Source organism: Alosa pseudoharengus, unplaced genomic scaffold, assembly GCF_046254945.1.
Source record: "Alosa pseudoharengus isolate Yale_2024_CS ecotype anadromous, Long Island Sound unplaced genomic scaffold, YU_APseudo_1.1 YU_APseudo_1.1_scf_12, whole genome shotgun sequence".
In the NCBI taxonomy this organism is placed as follows: Eukaryota; Metazoa; Chordata; class Actinopteri; order Clupeiformes; family Clupeidae; genus Alosa; species Alosa pseudoharengus.
The window spans coordinates 12,022,985-12,048,029 of NW_027468587.1; positions in this window are offsets into that span (position 1 = coordinate 12,022,985).

Consider the following 25,045-nt stretch of genomic DNA (forward strand, 5'->3'; position numbering starts at 1 on the left):
GAAAGCCAAGTCAGGTTACCAAAAACAAAGGCCAAAACAGGAAAAAGAGAGAAATGAGGGGAAACAACTGCTATGAACTACTTTCCAAAGAAAGGTGAGCACAAACGTCAAAACACGAAATCCCATGGTGTTTGCTTGAATATCTCCGCAATCATAGTGCTAAAACGAACTGAGACAACCCATTGAAATAGCGGAAAATACACTTTCATAGGTTAGGCTGGCTACACATGTAATCTGATGCATCTCGTGATCCAGCTCCATCTTAATCACTTTCAGGAAGACATGGCGCCAGCTTGATTCATGTCCTGTTGTAGGCTACATGCTGATCATTATCACTAGGCTAGTGGTTTAGGGCGCGATTTTCTGTTTTCGTTAGTCTTAACTTTTTTTTTTTACTCAAGTAACGGATGGGATTTTTGATGTAGCGAAGTACAATACTTCACTCAAAATGTAATCAAGTAAAATTTAAAATATTTAAATTTAAAAATGTTACAAACTACTTAAAAAATACAAAATACACAGAAAAACTACTCAATACAGTAACGTGAGTAAATGTATTTCGTTACTTTCCACCTCTGAAAAGGTGTGTTACAGTTGGCAAAGATTTAATTGTCTACTGTCTGTAAGTTAACTAGATGTACCGCAGAGCGGTACAAAATATGACCGCCGCCCAGTCCAGCACATTTTTTCCACAAAAAGAAATCACGCTGAAAGGCCTATATGATTCTAACTGTCTCACTAAATTGCATTATCCACACTCAATTCTCACTGGTATCTGCTAGACAACAAGTACCAAAACATGATTAGTTCATAGATTTCACATGTAAAATTCATTTTATACAACCCCACCTCCATCTTGCCTGTTCATAATTCTGAGAAACACCAAGTTTCGTGTACCCCGGTCTTTCAGTGTCCCGGGCTGCGCGGCGGTCATAATAAAGGTAAGTTGTGAAATACATCTTTGAGGGAAGGGTTGCTATCCCAGTTCCCTTTGGTTATATTCTTAGCTGATTTGATGAATTGGGTGTTGAAATGACCTGGTGGTTCTTCTGTGGTCGTTGTTTTTTATTGAGAAGATCTTCTCTTTTGCATTGGTTGGCCTTATGCTGGCCCTGTTTGACCACATTACACTTATAGCCACTTTCCTTAAACCTCTTTGACATTTTTGCACTTAGATCGAAAATCGTCTTCACGATCACAGATTGTCTTTAGCCGGAGAATTTGTCCATATGGAATATTGTTAATGACGGACGGATGGAAGCTGTCAGCTCTTAGAATTGTATTACGGATCTGTGTTTTTTTCTGAAAATGGAAGAATGTAAGTATCCATTGTTTTCTTTACTAGTAAAGAAATCTAGAAAATATATATTTTTGCTGTACTTTAACGATTTGGACTTGGATTAATGGCATTCACATATGTGTGAAACTTGAGAGTTGATACTCTGTGTCTTTGAAGCAGAAGAAAACATCATCAGTGTAGCAGCAACAATATTAAAAAATGATTTTCAAGAAAGGGATTACACATGTGGCGAATGAATATCTTCTAGGAATAGACATGCATAACTAGGTGCGAAGCAAATAGCAAACAGTGGATTAGCTAAGGGCGGTGAGCTAAACGCTTCCCAAATAGCATTTTTTAAGTATCGCAAGGATTCGTTGTACTGTCACGTTTGGTTAATCTATTATTCGCGCTGGGGTTGGAGAAGCTGGTAGGGGGACAGTTGGTAAGTGTTCAGTGAACAGTCTTCTGAAATAAACTCTGGGTCCGCTAACTATGTTGTTGGTGCTTAGTTTTATGTGTAGGGACAAGCTACTGACGAGGTTTGGTGCTGTTTTGAACAATAAAAAAAAAATACTATTTGGGAAGAGCTTGGCTCACCGCCCTTAGCTAATCCACTGTTTGGGATTTGTGGCTATAGTGTATACCGAGGTAAGCTCTATAGTGGTTGATCAACTAAAAATACTGTCTCCACGGCTTATTTGATGTGTTTTAATGCAGAAAAAGACCCAGGGTCACCGGATTTTCGCCAGAGTTACACTTTAAGGTGCATGGTATCATGAACTCCAAGAAAATTCTGAACATTTTCAAAGGAAATCTGTCAATCTCTGCCAAAACACTAAAAGTGGATCATTCATCAGGTCAATGAACCAAAAAAAGTGTCCACAATGTGTTCAGTAAACAATTAAGGTTTACTGAACAAAAAATCAACCCCCCTTGATTCAAGTTCTCTGATCTTAACTCCATAGAAAAACAGTGGGGTGAGTCAAAGAGGAGAATGCACAAGTATAGGAATCAGGACAATCTAGGGAGATTTTGTATGGTCTTAAATCCCTTGCTTTGTATTCTTCAACTTTATGGGGTGTCATAGGAGAATATATTACAAGCTGTTTTATTCACAAAGTGAGGCATAAGAAGGTATTACAAGTAGGGGTGTCAATAATTGTGAGTGACCTGTCTTTGTTAAAAAATATTTATTTCTTTATGAAATTTTCCTTTTTCTCAAAATAAGTTTGCTTATTCAAGGTTGGATTTTTACTCATTGTTTTCATTGTGAGATTACAATAATTCACCAACAAAATGTATACCGATTTTTAGTCAACTTCAGCAGAGGTGCCAATAATTCTGGAGGGTACTGTATCTGTTTCTCGAGGTCAATACGAGGGAAAAAAGGGAAAACATTCGGTTCTACCTAGCTTGAGTTGCTGCCGGCAACTGCAGTGTTACACTCTGGGGGCATGTTCATGAGCCCACACATTCGTGCCCCCAGAGTGTAGCACTGTAGTAGCCAGAATTCTCCTTTAAGGCCTTCAGTGTGGTCAATATTTGTATACAAACTCTTAACATCTTCAGTTACAAGGAAGGCATCTCCAATATTTTGTAAAACATATAACTTTTTAAAGGACCAGATGTAGGAAATAATGGAAAATAAATTGTAACCATTCCAAAAATGATCACTATATGTTGTCATAGAGTTAGGAAACACGATGAATTGAAGTAATGGCTTATTTGACAACATTACTATAACCCGTAAAACCCTGTAAAACCTGTGAAAAAAATGAGTTACAGGGCGGAATCTCTTGGAATTTTCATTTATGTTTTGAACGATTTAATTCTAGAATAGCGTATTAATAATCGGCTGGCACGATCTTCTATTTGGTTGCCAAATTAGCAAAGGCCAACTGTCAACAGTCAGTTGTAGTCATGAACGAGTAGCCTACGAGAGGCAGGCAAATTTCCAAAATTAAAACAAGAAACCAATTAAGTGGACATTGGAGGAGCTTCCTGAGATGGCGACGACTTGGTCAAACGAAGAATATCAAGTCTGAAACAGAGCTGTCCATATTTCTCCATGACAGGTAGCCTAGGCTAAACTTCATCTGCATCGCTAACTTCAGCTAAATATGTTACATTGGTTAGAGAGGTATTTTTTGTTTTCACTTTTTCTGTAATGTGTAGCTGGGTCATGGTTGGAGAAACGTCAGTGGCGTAACTATAGTAGGTGCAGCAAGTGCAGTCGCACCAGGGCCCGTGACCTCCCGGGGCCCGTCGCTACCCCCGCCCTGCCTCCTTTTTTTTTTTTTTTTTAGAACTTTAGAAATGTTAGAGCACGGAGAGTGAAGCGCCACATTGACGAACTATCGGAAGATGAGCGCTTAACTGATGCAGAGAGATACTTCAAAGTGCAGGTATTTAATGCAACTCTGGACATCATAATCAGTCAGCTCTCCCAAAGATTTGCAAGTATGCGGGAAACTTGTCATGTGTGTGAGTCTTTACGTCCTATGACCCTTCAACTCGCAGGTGATGATGAACTGCTTGAAAAGGCAAGACGTTTGTCAGACCATTATAGCAGGGACATTGCACCGACATTCCCAACACAACTCCTCTCATTCAGGTCTTGCTTTAAAGCAGAGATTTCACAGAAGTCATCTATTTTTCAAATTGCCAAAATGCTGGTGGTAGATTATTACTGTGTAATATCCACATTCGGGGAAGTGTGTACTGCTCTCATGTTGTTTCTGACATTGCCTGTGACTGTGGCAACAGCTGAGCGATCTTTTTCCAAACTCAAACTTATCAAGACCTACCCAAGGAGCAGCATGGGGCAGGAGAGGCTCAGTGGATTAGCTATCCTGTCCATTGAAAATACGAGAGCCAGAGCATTAAATATTGGGAACGTCGTTGACGATTTTGCACACCAAAGGCTCGTAAAATGGCCTTCTTCTAATGGCCTTATTCACGCATATTGGGGATTGTATGCATATGAATGATTTTATTTGGTTTATTTGTTTCTGCGCAGTGCGAGTTTATAAGCAAGCAATCTACGCTTGCAGTTTCAGCAGAGGGTTGAAGAGGCGCATTGAGTGTTCCCATAATTCCATGCGAGTTGATGTTAATGCAGTAATATTAGATTACCCTGGCCTGCAGGCTGTTAATAAAATTATTTTTAATGTTTTCACATGTAATGGATCCTATGTAGTCATGTGTTTTTTATTTGAAATTGTAATCTGTAACTACTAAACTATTTCGCTGCCTCAGGCCCTTTGGGTTTGAAGTCACCCTTAATGTGTATGGCATGTATCAGAGCTAATTCATCCTGGGCCAAAATATATCGGTATGGGCCCGCGTAGCGCTCTCGCACCTGGGCCCACCATTGGGTTGTTATGCCACTGAGAAACATTAAAGCAGCTGCAGCAGAATGTTCGGTAACAATCCTACAAATCACTCCTTTAAGTACATCTGTGGTATAGTACCAACCTTTTTCCAGGTGTCATCCACTGCCCAGATGCTGCTTACAGAAGCCAGGCAGTACCACATGTGATGAGCCTACATTTACATTTTATTTCTATATTGTTTTGTTTTATTTATATGATTCTGTATTTTATTTTGTCATAAGGTCATCTATTTGTTTGATTAAGTGCATTGCAATAACATAAGAATTGTACTATACAGTGGTAAAGATATTATCAATGTTTCATTCTCTCATGCTTTGTCTGCATGGAGAGCAGAGTTTAGAACATAGAAAAGAGTTCATGAACAGGTCAACGAGTTCAGATACAGTTTAATGACTAGTGATCATCTCAGCATGCTTTGTGATTGGTTCTTCTTGATTACACGCGATAGCGCGCGAATTCTGGGAGGAGAACATTCTGGATGAACGTTACTTTGGTGGAATGACACGCAAGCTTCGGATGCACTCCGTTATCGCGAAGGACATAATCGGACCTTATATCGTCTCACTTTTGGATCCCTTCCGTGGCACATATCTCGTGGACTTTCTCGGGAATGGATGCCATATCGTTTGGATGTTTTCCAGGACTTTTGCACCGTCGAACTTTTGGGACAGTGACAGAGACACTGCGTGCGTGCGTGGGCGGTAGGCTAGCTGAGATGGCCATGCCTAAAGAACAGTGAGATGAATCACCATGCTACTGTGGTAATGTTAACCTGTTTTAGGGTTATTTGAATGTGAAACTTTTTGTTTAAGACCTAGGCAAAAATGACTGTGATATGGTGAACTGTACATTTATTTTGAATGGGTTTACAGATAAATGATTGAAACGTATCCATGACTCCATGCCTGCATTTGCTGCCATCCTATATGTAACAAAATTGGGGGCTAATCGTCCGGGATATTTACCATTTTGACATCCTATTTTGACGAGTCATTTGCATTTACATTAAGTTAGCATTTATTGAATCTAAGTGATTTTTTTTTTGTCATAATCATGGCAGCAGCAGTAAAAGAGTTTTTGGAATCACCTACTGTTAAGGGTCTGCAGCAATTGAGAAAAACTGACTTATTAGAAGTTGCTAAGTCGCTAAAAGCTACAGAAAAGAAAAGATTGCAGAGGCAAATAACCATATGTAGTCACTTCCGCACACATTGAAAATGCCCTCCCCCTACTTCCATTTGGAGTTGTAGAGTCATGTGGTTTTCTCTTAGCCAATCAGGGAAGATCAAGCTATCTTACAAATATTGACATCACAGCATCTGACCAATCAGCAGTGGACTGCAGCACCTCAAACACAGCAATCTGGCAGAAATCAGATATTTTGGGTTTTTGAACTTGGCTTCTCCCACAGCTATCATAATATCATCATAACTAAACATGGTAAGTTGATGTAATTCACAATTTATTTGGTTGAATAGTTGTGTTAAAGATTGAGATTGTTGTTATTTGCATAGCATTTTTAAAAATTAGCTTAATGTTTGGCTAAAAACTAAATGCACCATATTTGATCATATGCCCCGTTCACCTAAGACTAGCATGAATGGCACAAGTGTCCATTTTTAGACATATGCCTTATGTATGTATCTTTTTAATATAATTAAATGGCATACACAGGTGGTTATTGTTAGTGTGAGACCTAGTACTGTGTGAATTGATTTTAATGATTCAATACTGGTTAGTGATAAAACACAATTATGAACAAATATAAGTGGTACTAACAGTAATTATAATTGTATTTTATGTTTTTATTGTGTTTTTATATTTTCTATGCCAATACTCTTTTTCCAGTAGATCTACATTACACTGTTACTGTTTTTCTTAACAAATTAATCAAAGTTAGCTTAATATTGACTTAAAGCATTTTCCTTTTGCAGCTGTCTGCTCGGCTCTTTTATGGGAAGAGGGATACCATTGTTGTTCCCGTAAACCCTGCCATCAGCGATGATGATGATAGCTCAGAGGAAGAAGACAATGATGTGGCAGATCCCGACTTCCTTCCATCCACCGAAAACCTGGACATTGATGGCCCTTCTGCTAAAAGGAAGTGCAAGCGACCTGCAGTGGAGGTGCTTGTAGATGAGGACCTGGGTGAAAATGAGGACCTGGACGGAAATGATGAAAATCAAGAGCCGGCACCAACAGCAAAGAGGCCCACCAACAAAACGAAGCCAGAACCCCGGCGAACCCTCTGGAAGAAGGTTGACCTGGACAACCCACCCCTTCCTGAATACCAGCACATTCCCCCTGACTTCATCCAAAGTCCATTTGATTATTTCAGCAGGTACTTCAGTCGTGAAGTAATCTCACACATTACATACCAAACAAACTTATATGCAACCCAGATAAACATCAACACCACCTTCGCCACCACTGAAGATGAAATGATGAACTTTGTGGCAATTCTCATCTATATGGGGATTGCTGAGCTACCGTCCGTTGATGATTACTGGGCAATGGAGACCAGGGTCCTACAAGTGGCAAACCTTATGTCCTCTAAACGGTTCAAGTTATTGAAGAGGGTTGTCCACTTCAATAACAATGCTCAGATCCCTGGTAACAATGACCGTTTCTTCAAAGTCCGGCCATTATTCAATTATCTTGTTTCGGCCTTCAGAAGAGAGCCAGAGACCCCCAAGCAGTCTGTTGATGAGGTGATGGTTGCCTACAAAGGCAAGACTGCTGGCAACCTAAGGCAATACATTAAATCCAAGCCAGACAAATGGGGCTTTAAGCTATTTGCCAGGGCTTCACAGGATGGCTTCATCCATGACTTAATTTTGTACCAAGGGCAGACAACGCTTGAGGCTCACGGTGTTCCACTGACACCTGAACAACAAGACATGGGTGTCACCAGCCAGACAGTCTCTGTCTTGGCCAGCACCATGTCCTCTGGCCCAAAAACCATCTTTGCAGACAATTACTTTAGTGGCCTAGATATTGTGCGATACCTCAAGACCCAGAACTGCCGGTACACAGGAACAGCCAGGGACAACAGGACTGGCAATGCTCCACTCAGACCCATCAAAGAGATGATGAAGAAGGCTGTCCCTCGTGGTACCTGTGACTACATCACCAGTGATGATGGGATCCTGGTTGTCAGGTGGAAAGACAACAAGATTGTCACTCTGATGTCAACAGACATGGGGGTAGAGCCTTGGTCCTCAGTCTACAGGTACTGCAGTGACACCAAGAGAAAAGAACAAGTGAGCTGTCCATATCTCATCAAGAGCTATAACGCAAACATGGGAGGGATTGACAAGAGTGACATGCTGGTCCACCTCTACCGCACTCCCTTGAGAGCCAAGAGATGGTACATGCGGCTCTTTGCATACGCCATTGATGTCAGCCTCACTAATGCCTGGATAATGTATAGGCGTGACAGCAAGGCTCTTGGTGTGAATGATGGCCTGTCACTGAAGAACTTCAGGATCCAGGTGTTCAAGACGGCCAGTAGCTCAAAGTCAATGACCTCTCGTCCCCGTAGGAGCTCAACACCACTGCCAGGCAGCTCCAGCACCTCTGCTGATATCCCCAAGCCTATCCGGGGACACCGCAGTCACGTGCCACACTACTCTGTGCGGTTTGATGCGTCACTATTCCATGCACCTGTCTACAGCAACAGCCGCCAGACCTGCAAGCAATGCAGCAGGAAGGGGAACATCATGAGGTCAAACATTGTCTGCAGGGTCTGCCAGCTCCACCTGTGCCTCAATGCTGAGCGCAACTGCTTTGTCAAGTACCATGAAGCAGTTGCCTAAGTGACTGAACTGGACTGACACTAGAGAAGAAATGAGTTCATTTTGCAGTGTTCCTAAATGGTCAATGACAGTGGCCAGTATTTGTACCTCAGGAGAAAAAATGTTTTCTAGTTTTTACAAATGCACTTAAAAAAAAAAACTTGAAAGAATGTGTTGTATTTTTAACCATGATCTTCGTGGCTGCTGATATTTTATTTGTTGTTTATAATTATTTTGTATTCATCAAGTATTTATGATTTACTATTTTTTTCTTTGATCAATTATAGTTTATTTCACACATTATTATTTATTTACAATTTCTATGACAATTTTATTATTTATTTATAAATTTGATTATATTTTTATTAATATTTTGACTGTTACTGTTGTAACAAGTGGGGTTGTTATCGGTTCCAGAAACGGTTCTGAACTTAACGTTGTGTGTGTGTGTATTTGTTGAATATGTCAGTCCAGTGTTTTTCTTGTATGACAATCAGTACCTCAAGACAGAGATGTCTCTAAATAAATGTTCTTTGCAGTTTGTGTGTGTTTTTCTCATATGTTTTAAAATTCACTCTCGGTATTTATTTTACCCTAGACAGGCAAGGACACATATATGGTAACTTCATTGACCTTGATTTGCTACGCAAAGATGAAAAATATTGATAACATTATATTTTTTTAAAATGTCCTGAAACATCCCCCATTAACTTTCTGAGGTTAAAATTTAGAATTTCCAAAGATTTCAATGAGTGCCCTGTAAAGGGTTATCATGATGAGGGCGTTTTTACAAGTGAAGACTTAGCTCAATTTGAAGATTCTGATGTGGAGCCTCAACCTAAAAGTGGCTCAGACATAGAGTTAAAAATACGACTGATTCAGTTGGAGAGAGAAAGAGAAAAAGAACGTGCTGATGAAAGAGAAAAAGAAAGACAGTTTGAACTGGATAAATTGAAATTGGAAAGAGACAGAGAGGATAGAGAAAGAGAAAGACAAGAACGAATGGAAAAGGAAAGAATGCTTATTGAAAGACAAAGAATAGAGCTGGAAAGAGAAAAAATAGATAAACAACTTGAGTTAGCAAAGCTAGGAAAAGCAGATCCATTAAATACAACCAAATTCAGTGCTAGCAGAGAAGTGAGGTTAGTTCCTCCTTTTGATGAGCTGGAGGTTGACAAATATTTCCAGCATTTTGAAAAAGTGGCTGAGAGTTTGAAATGGCCCATTGAGTATTGTTCTTTGATGCTGCAAAGTGTTATAAAAGGAAAAGCTCAACAAGCTTATTCAGCTTTGTCTGTTGATGACGCTTCCAAATATGATGTGGTTAAGCAAGCCATTTTGTCAGCTTATGAATTAGTTCCGGAAGCTTACAGACAGAAATGTAGGAGTCTCAGAAAGATTGATAGTCAAACATATGTTGAATTTGCTCATGATAAGGAGGTGTACTTTGAGCGTTGGTGTACATCTAGAGCCGTCAATGGTGATTTCAAGAAATTGAAAGACTTGATGTTGGTTGAAGAATTTAAGCGGTGTGTTAAGGATGATATTAAGTCTTACCTGGATGAGAAAGACGCGTCCACACTACATGAGGCTGCTAAGTTAGCAGATGAGTATTCACTCACTCACAAGTCTAAGTTTGGGTCTCATGATAGGCCATATCCACTTAAGAAGAGTGGTGGTAAACCTAATTCAGCCCAGACCACCGAGGTTAAAGACAAGGGTGTTGATGTTAGGAATAAGTTTAGTGACACCAAGAAGGAGGTGCCTACGGGTCCTACGTGTCATTATTGCAAGAAACCAGGTCATGTCCTGTCGGAGTCCCTAATTCTTCAGAGAAAGAGAGAAAAGGGGGCCTCACCTAATGCTTTGGTGAAGTCTGTCACAGAAATGCCTATTGAGTTTGGTTCAAGTGAATCATTTTGTCCTTATGATGCTAAAAAGGCTGAGTCGTCTGATCTTCTGAGGGAAGAGTTCCTTCCTTTCGTGTCAGAGGGATTTGTTTCTCCAAGTGAAAATTCTACTTCTCAACCCATTCGAATTCTTCGCGATACTGGGGCTTCCCAATCGCTTTTGTTGAAAGAGGCATTGCCCTCCTGTGTAAGTGAAGACACTGCGATAGGTGACTTCACTCTGGTTCAGGGTATTGAGGGGAGAATTTTATCGGTACCTCTGCACTCCGTATTTCTGAAGTCAGACTTAGTTACAGGACAAGTTAAAGTGGGGCTTATAGCCAGCCTCCCTGTGAAAGGTATTTCTCTTTTACTTGGCAATGACCTCGCTGGTGGAAAAGTCATCCCCTCCATTCAGTTGACTTCACAGCCGATCACTGAAGATGAATCTAATTTAGATTCTGAGATTTTCCCTTCATGTGCAGTGACTCGAGCTATGGCCAAAAAGGCCCAAGAAGAGGAGGACTCTCTGCAATCTAGCACGTTGTTGAATCATGACCTTGATCATTCAGGTCATGGGTTAGATAGTGGCTCTAGTAAGAGTTCATGTTTTGATGAGCTGTCAGATACTTTTCTTGGACCCGTCTTGGATCAAGATGTTAGTAGTTCGCCACAAGAGGTTGGGAACGATTTGCATGTGTCTGACGGTTTGTCTTTGTCAAGAAAGCAATTAATCACTGAGCAAAGCAGTGATCCTGAGATTGTTGACTTGAGAGAAAAAGCTCTCCCTGGTGACGAAATTGTCAAAGTGCCAGTTGGTTTTTACCTGAAAGATGGGGTTTTGATGCGAAAATGGCGTCCCCCTGATATTCCTGCCAATGAAGATTGGGCAGTCATCAATCAAGTTGTTGTACCTAAAGTTTATAGGAAGGACATACTTACCATGGCACATAGCTTACCTCTAGGGGGTCATCTTGGTGTTAACAAGACTGTTAACAAGATCATGAAGCAATTCTTCTGGCCAGGTTTGCGCAAAGATGTTGCAAACTTCTGTCGCACATGCCACACTTGTCAGGTGGTGGGTAAACACCAGTTAGACCCTCCTGTGGCACCATTGAAACCTATCCCAGCCTTTGGTGAGCCTTTCTCAAGGGTTATTGTGGATTGTGTAGGTCCTTTACCTAGAACGAGAACTGGAAATGAGTACATGGTGACTATCATGTGTGCTTCAACGAGGTTCCCTGAAGCAATTCCGCTTAGAAACATCAAAGCAGCTACCGTTTCTAGGGCCTTGATAAAGTTTTTCACTTTGTTTGGTCTGCCTAAGGAGATCCAATCCGATCAAGGTAGTAATTTCACCTCAGGATTATTCCAGCAGGTTATTTACCAGTTGGGAATTAAGCAGATCACTTCAAGTGCATATCATCCTGAGAGCCAAGGTGCCTTAGAAAGATTTCATTCCACTCTGAAAACAATGATTCGGACATGCTGCTTTGAGAATGAGAAGGACTGGGATGAAGGTGTTCATTTGTTGTTGTTTGCGGCTAGAGAGTCAATCCAAGAGTCTCTGGGCTTCAGCCCTTTTGAGCTGGTTTTTGGACACCAGGTAAGAGGACCGTTAGCCCTGCTGGGTGAGCAGTGGACTAACAAAGACACTCATGTTAATCTGTTGGATTATGTCCTTAATTTCAAAGAGAGACTTAATGGAGCCTGTGCACTAGCCAAGGAGAATCTTGAGGCTACTCAAGGGAAGATGAAAACTTGGTATGACCGCAAGGCTAGGGCAAGAACATTTAAGCCAGGAGAGAGAGTGCTTGTTTTGTTCCCACTGCAGTCCAATCCACTGCAAGCTAGATTTCATGGACCTTATGAGATCCATTCCAAGGTTAATGACCTCAATTACATTGTGACAACTCCAGATAGGAGAAAGGCGAGACAGTTGTGTCACATCAACATGTTGAAACCCTACCATGATAGGTCTGTACAGATTGTCTCAGTTGTTAGCCAGGATGAAAGTTCTGTTGATGATGATTGTCAGGAGGAGGAACCCTCCATCAAACCTGAAATCATTTCCTGTAAGTTGTCCAATTCTGAGATTTTGCAGAACCTTGATGGGAAAATGTCACATTTAGAGCCTTGGCAACAAGCTCAAATGATGGACATCAAGATTTGTTTCCTGATGTTCCTAAGAGAACCCATGTGGCAGTCCATGATGTTGATGTAAGTGATGCTCAACCAATCAAACAACATCCATATAGGATGAGTCCTGAGAAATGTAAGCTAGCTGAGGAAGAAGTGGCTTACATGTTAAAGAACAACATCATTCAGCCATCACACTCCAATTGGAGCTCCCCGTGTGTGCTTGTACCAAAGCCTGATGGCAGTACAAGATTTTGTACTGACTATAGAAAAGTCAACGGTGTTAGCAAGACTGATGCTTTTCCAATCCCAAGGGTGGATGATTGTATTGACAAAGTGGGACAGTCAAAGTTCCTCACTAAGATCGATTTGTTAAAAGGTTATTGGTGTGTTCCATTAACTGAACGAGGTAGAGAAATATCTGCTTTTGTTACACCTTCTGGGCTGTACGAATATATGGTTCTACCATTTGGAATGAAAAATTCACCAGCCACGTTCCAAAGAATGATTCATTCAGTGATCAAAGATTTGCCCAACACTAGTGCTTACATTGATGATTTGGTGACTGGGAATGAGACTTGGGAAAGTCATCTCAAGGATGTTGGCAGACTGTTTGAAAAATTGTCAGAGGCCAACCTAACAGTTAACTTGGCTAAGAGTGAATTTGGATGTGCTCATGTAACATATCTAGGACATGTTATTGGTCAAGGTCAGGTAGTTCCAGTTGATGCTAAGATCCAGGCTGTATTGGCCTTTTCTGTTCCCACCAGTAAGAAAGCTTTGAGGCGATTCTTGGGAATGGTGGGGTATTACCGCAAGTTCTGCAAGAACTTTGCTGATGTCGCCTTACCCCTGACAAATTTGCTTAAGAAAAGAGAGAATTTTATCTGGAACGAATCCTGCCAAAAGGCATTTGACAAACTTAAATCCATGTTATGTCATTACCCTGTACTCCAGTCTCCTGATTTTAGTAAACCATTTTCAGTGGCTGTAGATGCTAGCGATGACGTCGCAGGTGCTGTGTTACTGCAACAAGATGCAAATGATCATGTTGAACATCCTGTTGCCTATTTTTCTAAAAAGTTCAACAGGCATCAAAGAAATTATTCAACCATTGAAAAAGAGCTATTAGCTTTGATTCTAGCACTACAACATTTTGATGTTTACTTATGTACGGGTCAGAAACCCCTTATTGTTTATACTGATCATAATCCATTAGTGTTTTTGAGTAAGATGAGGAACAAAAACAGAAGATTGTTAAACTGGAGTTTAATTTTGCAAGAGTATGACATTGTGATAAAGCATATTAAGGGTAAAGATAATGTTATTGCTGATTGTCTATCTCGATGTTAAAATGTTAAAAGTATGATAGACCTGTCTGAAAATTTTTTATCTATGGGATCAAAATTTTCCCTTTAAGGGGGAAGGTGTGATGAGCCTACATTTACATTTTATTTCTATATTGTTTTGTTTTATTTATATGATTCTGTATTCTGTATCTGAATTGTACTATACAGTGGTAAAGATATTATCAATGTTTCATTCTCTCATGCTTTGTCTGCATGGAGAGCAGAGTTTAGAACATAGAAAAGAGTTCATGAACAGGTCAACGAGTTCAGATACAGTTTAATGACTAGTGATCATCTCAGCATGCTTTGTGATTGGTTCTTCTTGATTACACGCGATAGCGCGCAAATTCTGGGAGGAGAACATTCTGGATGAACGTTACTTTGGTGGAATGACACGCAAGCTTCGGATGCACTCCGTTATCGCGAAGGACATAATCGGACCTTATATCGTCTCACTTTTGGATCCCTTCCGTGGCACATATCTCGTGGACTTTCTCGGGAATGGATGCCATATCGTTTGGATGTTTTCCAGGACTTTTGCACCGTCTAACTTTTGGGACAGTGACAGAGACACTGCGTGCGTGCGTGTGCGGTAGGCTAGCTGAGATGGCCATGCCTAAAGGACAGTGAGATGAATCACCATGCTACTGTGGTAATGTTAACCTGTTTTGGGGTTATTTGAATGTGAAACTTTTTGTTTAAGACCTAGGCAAAAATGACTGTGATATGGTGAACTGTACATTTATTTTGAATGGGTTTACAGATAAATGATTGAAACGTATCCATGACTCCATGCCTGCATTTGCTGCCATCCTATATGTAACACACAGGTTTTCTCTTCATTTTTGGTGTACACACTCTGGACTTGGAAATTGATTGCTAATTACAGTAAGAGAGTATATATAGCAGAGAGTAAGAGAGTATATATAGCAGACCCAAATTGATGCTACAAAGTAATCCAAATTCCCTTTGGCAGGTTTTGTCCACTTGTATTTTGCAATCACATTGACATTGACTCATTTTGAATTTCCCCAGATAAAAAGGCTGAGGATAAGGATACACTTTCTGTTCCAGAAATGATGCAATTGGAACACAGGTTACTTTCACTCCGGCCACAAGTGTGGAATTGATGCCAAACCAGCTGTTTCTTTGTAATAAAAGTTGAGAAATAAAGGGTCGTACTGTACGTACAGACAAAGGGTGTTCAGTGGATTTTTTAAAATCTATGTCTAAGCTTGGGGACATGCCGACTTTTTGGAAAATAGCTTATTTGCCGTTTACCCAAGAGTTAGACGGGAGGATACACTTCTCTGTCTGACACCTTTAGCTTAGCTTAGCATAATCCCTGGAAGTGGGTTACATCAGTTACATTTATGAGAAGTGTGATGAAAGATAAAGAGGAGTTTGCATTATTCCCATGACTGTACACATCTCAGAAACAGCATTAACCTGTGTTAACAGCTTCACTTATGTCTCTTGAAACACAGTAGACATGAGGTAAGGTCTGTGCGTGTATGTGTATGCTTGTAAACTTTTCAACAAAATGAGGAGAGGTAGTTTGTTTGTCTGTCTTGTTTATTTATTTATAGCAACACATATCAGGCCCATCTCATGAAGTTGGCTTGAAGCTGAATGAACTTGCTGCTATTTTTCCCTTTTCTGTGTATTTTTGAGGTGTGTTCCTCAGAGCCATTTATGGGCCATTGATGTTACACTCATTCTGTTAAATTGAATGCATTGTTTATTTGTTACACGCCAATAGAGATTGCAGCCATCCCAATGTATGCTTTAATCCTCCCTGTGGCAAGGTCTCTCTGCTCTGCAACTGAAGTGGCTGCTTTAATAAACATGTCTGTCTTGCCAGTCAGATAAAGACTTCTCTCCCCCTTACCACTCGACCAACCACGAGAGGAAGTATAGCCCATGAATAAACACTACTGCCGGGGCTCCTCAACGAGATAAATACTTCACAGGCGAGCGGAACATATATTTTAAACATATTTAAGGGTTTTTCTCCATGCTCCGATTAAGATCCATGCGCCTTTAAAGATAATCAATTGCTCTTGTTACACAGCCGAGGCCTGAGCGCTGTTGAATACAATCTAATGGAGTCTAATAAATGCTTGCAGAGGTGCGCGCTCCTGCAGCGATTAATCTACATGTTCTGGAAATGTAAGCGATTGTCAGAGCATGGCTCACAGACATTCCATCACGCGTCCAATTGGCTCCGCACAGCCTCCACAATTCATTTGCGGTGTAATATGGCCAATAAAAATGTATTCTGACTGCGCTATTGATTGTGAAATGGCTTAATCTCCGGCCGGTGGAAAGAGATGAATATCCCCCATTTTCTGCAGAAGTATTGTTTTACACCACATTCTCAGATGAGTTATTGGGCCGTCACTCAGGAAGGATTGCATCCCTTTCATTTGTTACGCTGAGTTTTTTTCTTTCTCCCTTTCTGTTTGAAAGTGTGTGTGGGGGGGGGATATGGTGGACTGCAGGGAAGTGCTGGGGTTTGTCAGGAGAGAATTAAGCTGAAAATGTGTGTGTGTGTGTGTGTTTGTGTGTGTTTGTGTGTGTGTGTGTGTGTGACGAGACGTCAAAGAGTCAAAGATGGGCCGGACAGGAGTTGTCAAGTCAGCTCAACGTAGATCTGAGGTGTGGTGATGAGTCTAAACAGCTCGCACACACACACACTCACACACAACCACACACACACACACACACTCACACACAACCACACACACACACTCACACAACCACACACACACACACACACACACACATTTGAGACAACATAAAAAAAACACGTTGAAGTGCTTAATGAAATCCACTCAAAGGCAACCTTTGAGCTAAACTGCTTGTCAGGTGATGATATACACATGCCTGCATACCCTTTCATACTCTTTCATATGCTGTATGCTCTATGCACACACACACAGACACACACACACACACACACACACACTACTGCATCCCACAGAGTGCAGTGGGAGTGCAGTGTTTTTCATTACAGCTTTCTCCATTATCTGCAGCCATCTAGTGTCAGTTTGGTGTCTTAGACTTTCTGCTTCCACCTCAGGCATGCACAGGACGAATGAAGCTAACCCAGCACTGAATAGAGATTTACCAACGCACTACAGTCATGATATTAAACATTCCTGTTATTAACCACCTAGTATGATAAATATGATTTTGGATCGACATTACATTATCAACAGTGTGTGAGCCAGTGATATTTAGAGATGTACTGAAATAAAAGCATCAGGATGTATGACATCAGGATGTATGGATGTATTTGTGATGGTGCTGCTGATCATTTCTGTTTTCAGATAACTGACTTTCAGAGAGCCCCCCCCCAAAAAAAAAAAAACCGTTGTGAAAGGTCATCTTCACCTGTTGTGCCAAACAGGCAGGGGGACGGAGAGATCAGGAGGAGGGCATAGGTATGCCACCATACTCTAGAATAGATCTGGATCTGTTATGGTAGAGATGTGCACTGTATTCGGGCCTGATCTGGTCCAGTTAGATGTTTTATGGTAGTAGTTGAGGGTGGTTAAGTGTTGACACAGAGAGTGTTGCTCAATGAGGAAGCTTTTGAGGAATGTTGCTTCAGGGAGTAGGGTTTGGGGTTGGGTTTTGGGAGAGGTGGTGTAACGACACCTGAACCCCCTGCAGGCCACAACACACAGCCTCAAGACACTCACCTGGGTGTGGGAGACTGCAATGATACACTCACACACACACACACACACAAACTCTCTCTCAACGTGCTGAGAGGCACGTGCATATACCACACACATAGACATGACTTATTCATAAGCACCCATCCTGGCCTGCCATCAACTGTATCCTTCCCTTCACCACACACACACACACACACACTCACACACATCCTGTGTATATATGCACAACCATTTGTCATGAGTTCCACTCACCATGAGGAGAAGATATATTCTTTATTTCTGCCTGCACAAAGTCACAGGCCTCAATCTTGCACTTTAGTGCAATTGACTTTGCGCAAATCGCTTTGTGGGCGGATCTTGGGCGCTGTTTCTATTTTACCAGCGGGTTAATGACGGTGGGGTGGTCTGTAGTAGCTACATTATTCATGGGTGTGGTTTGGGCGTAACATGCAATAAACCAATCAGAGTGTCATCTCACATTCCCTTTTACAACAGGCACGCTTGTTCCATAGCGGATTGCTATTATGATGGCGGATTTGCCAGGCACAGCCAGGAACGGTTCACAGCGCTATAGTCAGCTGGGAACAGTTTGCTATGATTTTTCCTCTTGACAAAATGTAATACAGAAATGTCACTTTCCGATGTTTTGGGATCACTCTCACTGAATCACGAGGTTATGAATGCATGGTGATATTTTTGCAATGTAATCTAACATTACCTCACTATAGACAATGCAGTTCTGTCAGATAAGCTTTCCTCTCCTGTGCTGCTGCTGGGGCATTTGGGTTAAATGGCATCGGCATGCAGTTCAACATCACATCTCATTAAGCCCTCTAATATTTCCTAATTTATGTCATCAACACATCCGTGATTCGTGGAAATGTGCTAGATTTATAAAGTAGAGTTTGTAAACACGTTATCATTAACTTAATGCACGCACAACTTTTGTTTGAGCAGGAGAGAGAATAACAATGAATGGACGCAGCAACTACAGAAATTGTAGCCAAGGCTACCTGCTGCTTTCTTTTACTGTCTATGGTTACTGGTTAACAGCACATAATAAGCTTATTTAAGCGAATTCACAAACTCAAGACTTCAAGGCCATCATGGATATAAAACGTTTTTTGAAAACAACGAAAGGATGGAGGGAACATAGCAAAGTTTGGAGTTATTTCAGATGGGCTACAACAAGGTAGGCAAAATTGTGGTGCTTGTCAAAACCTTAGCGCAGCTGGAATAATGCTTATAGGCTGATGTTAAAGTGCACACGATGTTTAAAGCCATACACAACGGTAAATTGGAACAAAACTAAAGGTAACTTTAGCCTTTATAGGGCTGTATAAAGTTGTCCAAATTAATAGGTCGTAATTAGGCGTTGTTGTTGTAAAGATATTGCATGTAGATGTACTATATAGGCTACTAAATTTTTATCAAGTAATATATCAAATATTATCAAGGCTTTGAATGTTTCCATCTGTGCACAGGGTGTCTGTAGATCGGTGTGCATAGCATTAATTTCTGCAGGCCTGTGGCCATGCATGCTCCTTAAAATAGCATCTGAATTTGCGCCACTGACTTTAGACCAGGAGGTTCCTGGTCTGTGGCGGAATTGTTTTCTGAAACTGCAAAATATCAACAGGGACCGTTTGCGCCGGAACACGCCCCCTCTTTGAAACGCCCCCGTGGGCGCAGATGTACCTGTGGAGGGAAAATTCCAATATGCGCTGACTGCAAAATGAGAAAGACAAAAGCGCGAGTATACAAAGTCAATTGCACTGGTATGCAAGATAGAGCCCACAGTGTTGCTTCAGAGTTTGCGATGCATCTGAGACACACACATTACACACTAAGAGCAACACAATGGAGATTTTTTTACCTTGAATTTTTCTTCTTCAAACTTGTTTTGATGACATGTGTATCTACATATGTATGGATTTGTTGATACCAATGCATTCCCGTAACACCTGGTACTGCACTACACAGCTCTGTGGTTCAGACCTGGAGCATGAGTCTTTTGGTCAGTCGTCTATGAATCGGGTACTCCCTTAGCACTAAATATGCACCCAGTTGAGTCTTTTGGTCAGTTCTCTATGAATCGGGTAGTCCCCTTAGCACTAAATATGCACCCAGTTGAAAATGAGAATTCCTACTGGGTGTTACTTTAACTCATTGAATGGCAAGCTGTTTTCAGAAGCTTTGTCCTAGAGTGCCAGCAATCTAGACCAGTGGTCCCCAAACTACGGCCCGCGGGCCGGATAGGGCCCGCCACCTCATTTTGGGTGGCCCCCCAAAACATGTCCGTGGTATATAGCAACCAGCCCGCACGGGAGTACGACATCGTCAAACTAAAACCTCCGCAATTTCCCCCATTCATTCTCTATGGCGAGTCTTAACAGTACACATGTAATACTCTTTTTGTCCACTGGTGGTTGTTTTGGCGCTGTTTCGTGCTATCAAAAACGGAATGAAATGTAGGCCTACCTGCAAACAATCTAAGAGGCCTATGCTGACTGCTGCATCAGTGCTCAAAGTATTGTAAAAGTTTATCAATTAATTGTTAACTAGATGTACCGCAGAGCGGTACAAAATATGACCGCCGCCCAGTCCAGCACATTTTTTCCACAAAAATAAATCACGTTGAAAGGCCTATATGATTCTAACTGTCTCACTAAATTGCATTATCCACACTCAATTCTCACTGGTATCTGCTAGACAACAAGTACCAAAACATGATTAGTGCATAGATTTCACATGTAAAATTCATTTTATACAACCCCACCTCCATCTTCCCTGTTCATAATTCTGAGAAATTCTTGAATTGTGTGCATGTGTGCATGTACATGTTTATGTTATGTGTGTGGGTGTGTGTGTATGTGTGTGTGTGTGTGTGTGTGTGTGTGTGTGTGTGTGTGTGTGTGTGCGTGCGTGCTTGTGTGTGTGCCTGCGTATGTGCCTGTGCATGCAAGCGTACATATGTCTACTGTGTGAGTATGTGTCATACGTATGATTACTGTGAATGTATGGGTGTGTGTGTGTATCTGTTTGTGCACATGTGTGCACATGAAATGGGTTAACATGACCCCTGGAGGCAAACATACGGAAAAAAATGGTCATCCTAGGCCCTACAGTTCTCAAGATATTCACAGAGAACTGTGTCTGCCCTACCCTCCTTTCGGGGGGTCCAGTCCAGCGGGGGGGCTACAGATCAAAACGAAAAACGACGGTTCCATGCTATCCATGTGGGGTAACATGCCCACCAAGTTTCGTGAACCCCGGTCTTTCAGTGTCCCGGGAATCATTGACGGAAATTTGGGCATGCGGAAAAAAAAAAAAGAAAAAAAAATTCTGACTAAACCTATATGACCGCCGCTTCGCTGCACGGCGGTCATAATAACTAACTAACTTCTATTCAAGTCATATTTCTGGGACTTTCTGGGATAATTATTTCTATTTTGTATTCACTCGTTCAAATGTTCATACGAAGTTCATACAAAGTTCAGGTGAGTGAAAGTTAGAATGGTGGACATTTCAGACCACTTCAGCACTTCATAAAATTCTCATAGTTTGAGAACTTTAAATTTTCAGAGTTCAGAGTTCACACATTTTTAATAAAATATACTTTTGGGACTCCCTGCTAATACTTTTGGGAATGCAAAAGTCTTTTTATTAGTATTATTTAATTTGAGTTACATTTTACACTGATATGGCATGATGGCAATATAAACACAGCTAACAATGGTATTAAATTGCAATAGCCTATAGATTAAATGTAATGGAATATTCAACTAAGGTAGACTGCTGTTCACAGCACTAAGCTATTTATGGTTACTGATATACTCCGAGTCTCTGGCCCTCTCTTAGAGCCAGGCATAGTAAGCTGGCCCTCGGAAGAAAACGTTTGGGGACCACTGATCTAGACCATTGTTGATGATTTTTGTACAGCCACAGCATATTCTGTGTTATAGCTATGAACACATACAATGGCTCGTTTAAAAGGTGAGACTTTAAGCTCTCAGTGGGTGCAAACCGTGTATTTCTACACGCCTCTGTTCCTGAGAAATCCCAAGCTAAACAGTGGCTAGTTTTCATCAAAATTGTTTTTTTTTTTTCTAGAAATGGAGATATAACGTCTTTCATGAAATATGAAGTGTTGCCTGTAAACTTTCCGGGAAGTGATCAGCGAGACCTGGCGAGACTGCCACCTAGTGATAGACCCATGAAAATGGCCTGGTTTTGACCTGACGTGAATGCGTCACTGATTCGACCCAAAGCGGCAACCGAGTTATGATAAAATGTCCAGATAAAATGTCCAGATTGTGCATTTTCATGAGTTTTCGATCGTCATATATTTAATTTCCATTCATCACAGAGTTCCCAAAATCACATATAAGGTGTGTTAGAGTGTCTAGTTTCGTAATTTAAAAAAAAAGCTAAAAACGTAATATTACTTTTTTGGCACTCAACGCATGGGAAGGAAAAACTTAATATTACGTTTTTGGCACTCAATGAGTTAATGGGGTGCTTTGTTCAGTGTTAAAGTATAGCGCCAGCATGCTGGCATCATTGCAGTTTATTTTTTATACACAGAAGTGGTGAGACCTCACCTGACCTGAGCCATCTGCACTCAGTTATGATAATCAGATGGAATGAAATGCCATTAGTTTCAGTGTCCCCACCCTAGGCTACAGTGTGTGTGTGTGTGTGTAGAGGGTGCGGAGGGAGACTACAAAGCTTCCTCAGTGCATGGTCAATTTAATGTCTGTTTTAAATGCAATTAAGTAGCATCTGTTGATCATATCATATTTAAGGGGGCGGGGGCAATAACAAGCATACATTCTATCGGCTAATATCCACTTAACAGTAGGTATTGTTATCACAAACATCATATTAATTTAAGACAGCATACAGCATATCAATTTGATTTTCCTAATGTGACACAATAACATCCTGGGGCATGAAAGAGGGGCTGATAGATGTGGATGGTGCTCCACAGCTCTGTAGTGTGCTTGATCCTGAATGAGGCACCGGTTACTTCCACATCTGTTTTAAAACTCTCTACAATACCTTTGATTACACTGACTAAGTGACATTTACTGGAAACCCTACCAGTAAGGGTGACCAAGAGGGGAAGTTCAGTGAGGTCATTTCCTGTGGCAAGCTGTTTTGTTTGGTTTTATTTCCTTCAGGATTTTATTTTTCCGCCAGAGCTTCGCCCAGAGGACTAAGGAGTCCACTGCAGCCGAGGCACGGGTCGAACAGAGCACACAAACACACACACACACAGACACACACACACACACGCAACATGGCTTTGGCCGTATTGATTCGGGATAAAGCGAATCGAATGAAAAACTAATTAAAGGAAAATATGTGCTAAGCTTAGGAGGGTCTCGGGTGTTACTGTACACACGCGGCTCTGTAAGACATTTGTAACATAATTCTGTTATGTTTCAATTAACAGGCAGGGGCTGGCAGGGTGCGCGCCGAGGTTAGACAAACATGACGTCGTATGCACACACACACACACATACACAAACTTGCGCCGTGCCCACCCACTTACCATTCAATGATCCAAACACTCTCACCTCTTCGCGTAATGAAGACAGCTCAGCTGGTGTTGAAACTGTCCCGACCCTGATCAGGGCCAAAGGTAGGCCGCATGTGAGCCGCATGTCATTCAGAGTCAGCGGCCCCTGGGGAAGAGCTATAGCCTGCCCTGATGGGCAATGAGAAGCCTCTGTTGTTTATGGCCCGAAAATGAGCTTGTGTTCTCTCTCCCTCTCTCTCTCTTTCTTTCTTTCAACTCTTTTTCTGCCCTGAGTTCAAAAGGTCACCTGCACCTCGCTTTCCCTCCCCCTATAGCGACTTTATTACTCTCCCCAGTCCAAATATTCACACTGCCGCACCTGAAACTGATTAGGGCTATTTATACACCGGCACCACCATCAGCAGTAGCAACAGTGGCAGCACAACAGGGCGTTTCACAGGAGACCCATGACCCCTGGATGGCCAGACTTCTAAGAGCCAAATTATTCTGCTTGTATAGATAAACATAATGGGAAAACAAAAAATAATTAGTAAGTAAACCATGCTATAATTGATAGCGAATGTGAAGCTCCAACAACATAAAGCTTTGATGTGAAGGTATTAATTGAAAGTCCTCCGCAGCACTGGACGGAGATGTTTGGCTCGGAGGTTCCGGGCTCTCCAGACAGACCATTGTGTCCAGATGAGTGTGTGAGCGCTGTTTAGCACTGTACTTCTCTGGGAGGGTTGGTGTTAGCCTGGAGCTGGATGAGTGTATTGGGAGATAGGGAAGGGAAGTGATGGAAATTAATGCAAAAAAAGTGTGTGTGTGTGTGTGTGTATGTGTGGGAAGGGGTTTTCTCTCACTTGCTACGTACGTCTTATTTCCACTGTGAATGGAAAGACTGTTTTGTGATCACAGCTGCAGAAATCATCTGATTTCATCCCCCTTTTTCCCTCCACTTTTTCTTCTTTCTTTTATTTAATTTTTTTTGGGGGGGGGTCATTCGTTTGTAAGACATACTAGTAAAAGAATAAGAAAAAAGCCAATAAGCAATAAACACATACATATTTTAAAATGATTGATTACATTTGATAGCTGATCAAAGCTAACTCTATGCTACCACGGGTAGAGATCTCATGTACATCAGAACCTGAACAGTGTAAGATCTGTCCTAGACTCGTAGCTGCTGACAGGATCCATATTTTATGAGAGGGTTGGTTCGGCCCGTGTTTAGGTCAGATGGTGTTTAGGTCATGGCAGAGTGGGGAGAGATTGGCAGGCAAGTGTCTCCTCAATGGCGGCGGTGCGGTTTTATGTGTCGGCCTTGCGGTCGTAAATAAAAGGCAGTTAGCAGGCGCAACTGTGTGTGTGTGTGTGTGTGTGTGTGAGCGCGAGGCACAGCCAGTCATTTGCAGTCTCGGTGCGGCTCACGGGCTTGGGCTGGGGAGGCCCGCTCCTGGGCGAGATAAATGTGATTTAAATGAATAGCTGCTCCTAAATAACTACTCAGCTGGCAAACGACACATTTATCAGATACAGACAGCCCGTGGCCCATGATGCATGGGCCAGTTACTACATGAAGGGTGCCTACAAAAACTGTTATTACTTTTTAATAAAGTGCGTGAGTCCATCGTCAGTCATTCGTCAGCCAAAGCGGCATGTTGAGATAGAGTGCTGAAACAACCTCAGAGGATTTAATTAAATCAAATACAGTATTTAATGATACACACTATTAAAAGGTAGGTGTAATGTTGAAACTGCTTGCTGTTTTTATTTCTCAAATATTTCCATTTGTCTGAGTGCTAAAATATTTGGCATAAGTTTAGCAAATAAAGAGGAATCAGGACATGATCCAATAAACTAGTGCCAAATGGTTGAAGCAGCTAAATCTTTTGCAAAAACGTTTTAAAGCTTTTTCAGGCCAACAATTTTCCATAGTTTAGTATCATACTATTAGAACTATAAACTGGTCAGT